The 9968-nt window shown below is 35.3% G+C and overlaps 1 long non-coding RNA gene across 1 annotated transcript; it reads right to left on the bottom strand.

Moving 5' to 3' along the window:
- Positions 1-5575: 5575 nt before the first annotated feature.
- Positions 5576-6596, bottom strand: LOC120431412 (uncharacterized). The gene is made up of 3 exons (XR_005607878.2): positions 6120-6596; positions 5862-6047; positions 5576-5804 (listed from the first exon to the last, which is right to left on the bottom strand). It is a non-coding gene; the product is annotated as an uncharacterized LOC120431412 (long non-coding RNA).
- Between the last annotated feature and the right edge of the window lie 3372 nt (positions 6597-9968).

Below are 9968 nucleotides of genomic sequence, written 5' to 3'. Positions count from 1 at the left end.
GTCGCTTTCAGCGGTCTCGATCTCCGTGCACCCGGCGATTTGAACTTCCAAGGTTCCGGCAGCCGCCGCCGCCGTGCCCTCGATGGACACCGTCGCCGTCTTCCCGGCGATCTTCTTCTCCGTGTTCCTGGCAGCATCCTTCTCACCATCGCTCTCGCTTTTCCGCCGCAATCCGCCACGCACCGGGCAACTCCGTTTGAAATGCCCCGGCTGGCCACAACGGAAGCACTTCCGTGCTTTCCCCCGCTGTGTGTGTTCCGCAGATCGGCTCACCTGCTGATGATGTTCCTTGAGAGCTTTGAAAACGTCCCGCGCGTGGGCTTCTCCCTCCACGAGCGACCGCTGGCTGTCCACCAGCAGCGACACGATGTTTTCCTTCGCCTTCCGGTCGCAGCTCCTCCAAGCCGCGTCCTGCTTCTCTGCCGCCGGCACATCTTCCATCACAACCTCCCAGAGGTCTTCGACGGCCAAGAGTGCCTCCACACGCATCTCCCACACTGGCCAGTTCGTGCCATCGAGTTTGGCAATCCCGAACTTACCGGCCATTTTCCACGCGCACTTCAAAGTTCTTCCACACGCGAAAAACACAACCTCACTTTTCCGTTGGTGCTCCGCCACCGAACGGTAAACAAAAGCGAGCACACTTTTCGTTCACCACGCGAAAACTAAACTTTTCCTCCACGCGGAACCGTCCTTTTTCAATTTCCCGAAACCGTCCTAACTGGGACCATCACCTGACGGAATTTGCCGTCAAGACGCACAGCGGATTACCGCGAATCGGACCGGGATCGGAGAAAAGAAAGAACACGCGTTTTACTTCTACGAACGAACTTTTATTTGGGCGAGCAAAACAACTCAACAACCGCACGCGTCGACTGGTTTGGCGGGAATGAGCTGTCACAACCACCAAGGCTCGGCTAGCAAGGTTAGCACAATAACGGCACACCAAGGTGGTGTAAAGAAGGTGAACACTGCACATTTCAACATATTGAACCATTCGACTTGGGGCAATATGGGTATCAAAATTCATGGTTTTTGATACTGGTGATGAAAATGGCCATTTTGACAGGATTGGCCACACCCGGAGTGGCCATGGCCCTGAGGGAAGGTTCTACCGGGGGGACATATATCGAACCATACGACTTGGGGCAATATGGGTATCAAAATTCATGTTTTCTGATATTGGTGATGAAAATGGCCATTTTGACAGGATTGGCCACACCCGGAGTGGCCATGGCCCTGAGGGAAGGTTCTACCGGGGGGACATTTATCGAACCATACGACTTGGGGCAATATGGGTATCAAAATTCATGGTTTTTGATACTGGTGATGAAAATGGCCATTTTGACAGGATTGGCCACACCCGGAGTGGCTATGGCCCTGAGGGAAGGTTCTACCGGGGGGACATTTATCGAACCATATGACTTTGGGCAATATGGGTATCAAAATTCATGGTTTTTGATACTGGTGATGAAAATGGCCATTTTGACAGGATAGGCCACACCCGGAGTGGCCATGGCCCTGAGGGAAGGTTCTACCGGTGCCATTGATTGAATAAATTTAATTAGAATTAATTATTCAGGATTAAATAAATAGGCAAAGAATAAAAAAATATAAATAAAAATAGCATGATTTTTAGAGTTTTGTACAAAGTTCTTTGTCATATTGGTCATGTAGAACATAACCACCTGCACCTTTTTTTGTTTTGGTTTTTAAAACGTCAGTTTATATTGAATCGATGCGAATTGAATGTCGAGCTGGAGGTAAGTATCAAAAGCAACAATACTTTCACCCGATTAAAATTTTGCATTTCTTTAACTCAGGCTAGGTCGGAGTAAGCCATTAACCGTTTTACAACATTTTGGCCACGGGATCCGGCGCCGTTGGTTCCAAAAACAGCGATTTCCCATTCAGTGGCAAACGTTCCGTCGTCTAGTTTACGCCCGAGTCGATCACGGTCAACCTACCAGGCCGATATGGACAAGCGGAGGCGATCATTGGTGGCTGTTCGTTGCGGGGAACCAACCGTGTCATCGTGCGGAAGAATCCCTCATCAACTGGACCTCTTAGGACGATGTGCCCCCTGTGGGAATCGAACACACCGGCTCAACTCAACGACGTGTGTCTGACGGTGTACCGGGTCGGCAATGACGCACCAACAAACCACTCTCTCAAAACAGACCATCTATTTATCTGCTCGGATGTTCCAAGACTTCGGCATTGCTTCTAAAGAAAAATATTTAGGTACTACATTTCAACACTAGGAGAAGAAATTATTGTAAAATACATTACTACTTTTAATTCTGATTACATTTTACCAAAATTTCACAAGTGCTTTCATAATTTTCGAATTCCAAGCTGGTTTCGCTAGATAGCAAAAATCAATATTGAGGCATTTTGTGTTCAAGCTGTTCTGTATAACAAATATTTAAATTGTATTAAACTTTCAAATATAATTGTTTATGAAATATTTTCATTTGTGAAATAAAATAATAATTTAAAAAACAAGCTTATGTTTTTTTCTACGATTTGTCTAATTTTAGACGCCATGCTAAAATTTTATAATTATTTAATCAAATTGTTGGATAAGGTAATTGCCAACATGTTTAAATAACGCTACGGGAGCGAAGGACCCATAGGGTTTGAATTCCCTAGATAAAATCAACAAACCAAACAACAAACCTTCAATGCTATACAAAAGAGGGCAAATAGATTGATAATTAAAATAAAAAAAAAAACAATTCCAACAGTTCAATCGCAAAAATTCCGACAAATATTTGAGCATTAAAAAAAATCTGATATTACAGAAATTCTTTCAATTTTATAACTTGAAAAAAACTAAAAATGCTAACAAAAATCCTACAATTCTTAATATTCCTGAAATTGTATGCATAAAATCCATGAATAACCAAAAATCTTAGATAGATATTTATGAAATCACTAAAATTCCATTTTTTTAAATAACTTTGATTTTCTATTTTTTAATTCCTAAAATATCTAAAATACAAAAATCCAGGATTACTAAAAAATTCTCAATTTTCACAAACTACTGCAATTTCTAAAATCACTGAAATTCCTAAAACATTCAAATTCCAAAAATCCAAAAAAATTAAAATTGTTAAATTTTAGGAATTTCTCCAACTCTAAACAAATCTCTACAATTCCAGAAACACTTATAATTACAGCAGAAAAAGAAATATCTTTAATTTAAAAAATCCTTGAATTTAAAAGTTCTTAAAGTTTCTCTTGAATTTCTGATATATCTTAAATGCTAAACACCCAGGAATTTCTAGAACCACCTAAGTTTCCAGAAACTCTTCAAATTAAAAAAAAAATCTAAAATTTTCAATATGTAAGAAAATGTAACAATTTTTTTTGTTTAATTCTAATATAAATTCAAAATCAGAAGTTTTAAAATCTCAGCAATTCTTAAAATTCTTTAAATCTCTTAAACTCCTAAGATCACTTGATTTCCTAAAACTCTACAAATCAGTTTTTTTTTGTTTTTTTTTTGAGTTTTGAGTTCGAAAATACAATAAATGCAGAAATTCCTAAAATTTTGTGGAATTTCCAAAAAATTTAAAAGTTCTTAAAACAATCTAAATACTTTTGAATTAAAAAAATTATAAAATCACAAAAATTTTGATATTTTTTCCATGTTTCAAAGTAGTTTCAGAAATTTTTGGGAAATCTAGAATTTTTCATGAAATTTAGAATTGTTAGAAAATTATAGATACATAGAATTTCTAATCTAATCTCTAATCTAACCCTAGCGCAGCCAGTCTTTCGAGGGCATCCTGGAAAATGCCTTAGGTTGATTGACGCCTAGCATCCTCTTGTCATTATTAACAATTGCAGTGCCCCAATGCAATAAATTGCTTTGAAACATCACAAACGTTAAAGCGGCCAGGCCAACTGCGTAAAGTTTACCGCAAAGATGATTCGTTGAATTGGATTGAGTTTGAGCACGAATGTTCAAACAACAACACATTTCTGAATCTACAGGGGAGGAAGAAACGAGGGGATCCCCCGCTCACGTTCCTATTTGTTTAGGCAATTTATCGTTGGGAGCCACCATGCTAAGAAGTTTTGGTGCTCCGGGACCCTCTAGGGATGGGACACTAGGGTGGGTCAGAAAAGCAAAAAGTTTAGCTAGATCGGATAGGCGGGCAGAAAACCAAAGTTTAACACCCACAGAAGCTCTCCTGAAAATTTCAGCCAATTCGGTTAAGAATTCGAGGTGCCCATTCGATTTCAAATTTGTATTGGATTTTGGACCCGTTAGTATGGGAAAACGGCACTTTTTACATTTTATTCCCCTAAAAATCCAAAATTGAAGCAAATTAAATTCTGTGCGAGGTACTTATAGATTTTTATATGGGGAACAACTTTGTAGAACATCGCGAAGCGATCTGAGCAGATCTGGCTTAGTTATAAGTGGTTTAAGCTAAGTTGATTTTCCAGGGTCTTATCTCGAACCAAAGTATAGTCTTTTTATCTAGACGGTCACTATGATCAGGCAAAATAAACTGTCTGACAGATGACGAACTTGTTTTCATTTGTTGGCGGAACTTTATGAATTCGAGTGGAAGTTGAGGTGAGTGTCGAAGCTTTTCCAAAGTAGTTCTGTACATTTGGACCATCAGTTCTATCTTTCTTTTCTTTTTAGACATTGTTGCCTCCGAGCTCACGGGAACAGAACCTCTATTAGACGGAGTGCCAATTTTAGAGCGGGTTGGCAGAGATTAGCCAAGACGGACGGTTTGCAAATGCCGGTGGGGAGCAAACAGAACAAGCCATCTCCAGATTAGTCAAAATGATACGCAGAAATTAATCGAAGGGATCCTTGTGGCCTCAAATTCTGACCGTTTACTCGGACGCAATTAGTGGAATTTCGTGACTAGGTGATTTTCAACGGAATGGTCAATATTTGGTCATGATCAATCCAAACCCGAACCTGATTCTAACCGTGGCCAATGTCGAAGAAGCTTACTCAGGGAACGAGGCCTTTATGGAACTTTGTGCAGTCCGGATTTTTCTAGATGTTTTGTGAATACACTAATTGTATGCCTTAAAATAAAACTGAAAATAAAAACAAATCAAGCAGTAAAAAACATTAGTTTTATTTCAGGCTGGAGTCTACTTTCACATAAATATATGTAACTTTAGTCCTCTGAAATTCAACCTATCGCTTTGACCGAAACATTCGATAAAAATATGTTTTTAGGGAAGTTTATTTATTTATAAATTTATGGTTGGACTTTTGACTTTTAAATTAGTTTAAATATTTTTTTTAGGGGTTTAACTTCCGCAGAATTATACGCATTTTCTGGTATCTTACTATTGCATTATGTGAAAAAATCTGACTGAAAAAATGTGACAAAAAAAATTAAAAGACAAAAGGTAATGGTGAGAGGTAAAAGGATAAACCAAATACTATCAAAAAGAAACATAATCTAAACTAGATAAATAAAGTACAAAGCGTAACGCCTCCACGTAAAAAATCTGCTGTTCCAACTAGATTAAACATTTCAAGTGCTTTTGAAAAAAAAAATCTATAAAAAAACGTTTTTGAAATTTTATTTCTATTGATCATACAAAATATTGAAACATAACTCCCAACCAGGGTCATCTCGATCCCGATCCCTTCGATTAATTTCTGCGTATCATTTTGACTAATCTGGAGATGGTCCCAAGGTTTTTGTTTTTGGGGAAGGGCACACGTGCGCAGGTTGGTTATCTCTAATCAACGACTGTTTGGGTAGTTCAGAGTAGCGATTATTGTAATTTGATTTGATGCCTTTCTGAAAAGAGGGAGATTTCTTATGAATGGACCCCGAGTGATGAAATTTGATAGCAACAGATGTGGTATTCGGGAGCAATTTGGGGGGAAGTTTATTTTCAAATCTGTGTTTTGATGCATGTTCTGTTTGCTCCCCACCGGCATTTGCAAACCGTCCGTCTTGGCTAATCTCTGCCAACCCGCTCTAAAATTGGCACTCTGTCTTATAGTGGTTCTGTTCCCGTGAGCTCGGAGGCAACAATGTCTAAAAAGAAAAGAAAGATAGAACTGATGGTCCAAATGTACAGAACTACTTTGGAAAAGCTTCGACACTCACCTCAACTTCCACTCGAATTCATAAAGTTCCGCCAACAAATGAAAACAAGTTCGTCATCTGTCAGACAGTTTATTTTGCCTGATCATAGTGACCGTCTAGATAAAAAGACTATACTTTGGTTCGAGATAAGACCCTGGAAAATCAACTTAGCTTAAACCACTCATAACTAAGCCAGATCTGCTCAGATCGCTTCGCGATGTTCTACAAAGTTGTTCCCCATATAAAAATCTATAAGTACCTCGCACAGAATTTAATTTGCTTCAATTTTGGATTTTTAGGGGAATAAAATGTAAAAAGTGCCGTTTTCCCATACTAACGGGTCCAAAATCCAATACAAATTTGAAATCGAATGGGCACCTCGAATTCTTAACCGATTTGGCTGAAATTTTCAGGAGAGCTTCTGTGGGTGTTAAACTTTGGTTTTCTGCCCGCCTATCCGATCTAGCTCAACTTTTTGCTTTTCTGACCCACCCTAATGGGACACTGTATTTCCACAAATGCCCTGGACACTACTTGCCGTGGTTATAGCGCCACAACTCGCTTCCTGTGAATAGAAAAATATATGGGTAATTTAAATCAAATAAAAGCATGAGTAAAATTGGCAACCCCTTTAACCCCACTCTCAATTTTTATGTTCTCAGTTTTTTAATGAATGAAGTATATCTTAGCTTACCTTTTGATGTAGTCGAACACCTGCATTAGCAGGAACGGACTTACCTAGCACCACAAACCTTGTTTCACCAACACCGACTCACCAAAGTCGGTCGACACTAAGGTACCGTTGAGAGAAAAGTAAATACATGAGATCTCGATGTAGATCCTCGTGAATGACGAAACGACCGTCTTCTTGTCGTTGTATGCGTATGCGTGTGCTGCTATCAGTTGTGGCAACCAGCTATCGTTGAAGCACGCGGTAGCAGGATTACAGATGGAGTGATCTTCGCGATGATGGCAGCCGATTTTCTCAAAATTTTACTTAACTCCGGAAATCATGCGCACGAAACCCGTTTATTTTCACCATTACTGATTTTCCTCTTTACAAGCCAGAAAGATGGCTCATACTGCACAAATACTGGCACAAATCTCATGCAACGCAGCCGCCACAAATCACAATCTCGTTTTTCCTGGATTAATTTGCCTATCACGAAACCAGTTCCACTCAAAAAATTATAGATACATAGAATTTATAGAAAATCTCGAACATTTACATTTAATTTTATTTCAATTTTTGGAATTTTTCAAATTGAAGAAATTTATGGAATTTTAGGATTTTCTGGAATTTTTGCAAAATAAGAATTTTGAGATTTCAGAAATTCCTAAAATTTCTCAAACTCTTAATAATTCTTTAAATTACAGATATTAAAATAAAAACATTAAAATTCCGCAGAATATAAAAAAATAAGGAAATTTGAAAAAAAATATTTTAAAAACAAATTGAAGTAAATTGATGCCAAAAATTCAAAAAAAAAATTCAAAAGTCTACAAGTTTTCAAAATACTAGAAATTCCTAAAATTCTAAAATTACATACAAATCTATCCTTACTTGAATTCCTGAATATCCTAAAATCTCTGAATTTCCATAAATTCATAGAATTCCTACAACTCTTAAATTCTTTTAATTCCAGATTTTTTTTTAATACTTTAATTCTCAATTTTTGTAAAATCGTATTTCCCAGAAATTAAAGAAAAAATCGTAAAATACAAAAACTATTAAAATTCCATAAATCCAGTAATTTGCAATAGACATTTGATTTTAGGAACCTCTTAACTTCTAAATTTCTTGAAATCTTTAATTTTCAAATAAAATAAAATTACATTATTTATAGATTATGAAACATTAATTATTTTCAACATTTATGAAATTCTATGGATTATATGTCTTTGTGTAATTTTATTATGTTTGGTGATCAATAATTTAAGAATATTTAATATTTCTGGAATTTTATAATTTTAATTATTTCGTAAATTTAAGGAATTATAAGAGTCAGGAATAAAATTTCAGGAAATTTTATAGTTATAGAATTTTAGAAATTTCTTGAATTTTTCAATCTTTAGAAATTCTGTATTTTTCCTAATTAAGAAACATTGGAAGTTTGAGGAAATTTTGTTAATGATTTTTTTTTAGTATTTCCATATTTCTTTTTTTGTGTTAGGAATATTGAAAAATTCTGAAATTTTTGAATATTTAGAAGTTTATAAATTTAAGAAAATTTAGAAATTTATGGATTTTTTTTTTATTTTAAGAGTTTTAAGAGATAAAGGAATTATAGTTATTTTAATTTTTTTAAATTAAGTCTTTTTTGTTTTTTGAAATGTTATAAGTTTTAATTTCTTCGAGATTTTAGAAATTTTTTGAAATGTTAGGAATTTGAAGAATTTTTTGATTTTTTTTTTTAAATTCAGTTTTTTTTAATATTTGGAATTTTATGCTCAAAATTTACAAATAAAGATTTATTTTCCAAAAATTCATAAATTTAAAAAAAATCAGAAATTTTAGAATTTCAAAACAAAAAATTAAAGAATTTTTGTAATTTTAGGCGTGTTATGAGTTTAAGGAATTATAGAAATTTTATGAATTTAAAGAGTTTCATGATTTTCATTTAATTTATAATTTTATAAATGTTATAAACTGAATGAAATTTTAGGATTTTTTGTTTTTTTTTTAATTTCTAGATTTTTTTGAATTATTTCAGTTTAAGGATTCATAAGAACTTTCGAAATTTCAAACTCATGAAATTTTCTGGTTGTTTTTAGAATTTAAAGAGTTTAAGAATTGAAGAATTTTTGGATTTTTTTTTCTACCATTAAAGAGTTTTTTCTTTGAGAAAAAAAATTAATTCATCTTTATCAATCGGTTTAGAAAGACTCATTTGATCTTGGACTGACAGTTTTTTGTGAACATGACTGAGAGCATTATCATTACTTTGATCACTGTTATCAGCTGCAAAAATTGAATTGAAATGTGAAGTAATAAATTGTTTTAATCTACAATGGTCATTCGTAATATCGCCGTTAATTCTAAGCTTAAAGCTATAATTTTCAGTTTGATTCTTAATTCTAGATGAAATTTGAAATAAACTAAGTCGTTAATCGTTAACTAAGCATAATTCATTATATACATTTTCTCCGATGGATTGTTTTTCAATTATTTCATTTAAACAAGTGTAAAAAAAGTTTTTTTCTCTATGTATTTGCTGATTAAAAAGAAAACTTTGACTTTTGAAGTATTTCATTATTCTAGATTTCGTTGAATCGTTCCACCAAAAATTAAAATTATTTATGTACATTTTTTGCTTTTTCCAATTCTCAAACAGAGTTTTGAAATCTAATCTAATCTAATCTAAACTAACCCTAGCGCAGTCAGTCTTTCGAGGGCATCCTGGAAAATGCCTTAGGTTGATTAACGCCTAGCATCCTCTTGTCATTATTAACAATTGCAGTGCCCCATTGCATTAAATTGCATTGAAACATCACAAATGTTAAAGCGGCCAGGCCAACTGCGTAAAGTTCACCGCAAAGATGATTTGTTGAATTGCATTGAGTTTGAGCACGAGTGTTCAAACAACAATACATTTCTGAATCTACAGGGGAGGAAGAAACGTGGGGATCCCCCGAATTTTTAGGATTTTTTGGAATCATGAAGAATTAAGAGTTTAAAGAATTTCGAAGATTTATTATCCGCGCACCACCAAACCGAAGTGCGCAACACTTCTGTTGCGCCGAACAAAAATGTAGTGGTTTGTCGTTAGCGTGTACATCAGCCTGGTGGCGCAACAGCTTTGACAGGTTGCGTTCGTATTTTGATTTTTGTCTGCTTTCACAATAATAAGTTTTACGAATATAAATTCA

The sequence above is a fragment of the Culex pipiens genome, chromosome 1 (genome assembly GCF_016801865.2).
Source record: "Culex pipiens pallens isolate TS chromosome 1, TS_CPP_V2, whole genome shotgun sequence".
NCBI classification, from domain to species: Eukaryota; Metazoa; Arthropoda; class Insecta; order Diptera; family Culicidae; genus Culex; species Culex pipiens.
Note: the sequence above shows the minus strand (reverse complement) of the source record. Positions and strands in the feature narration are given on the sequence as shown.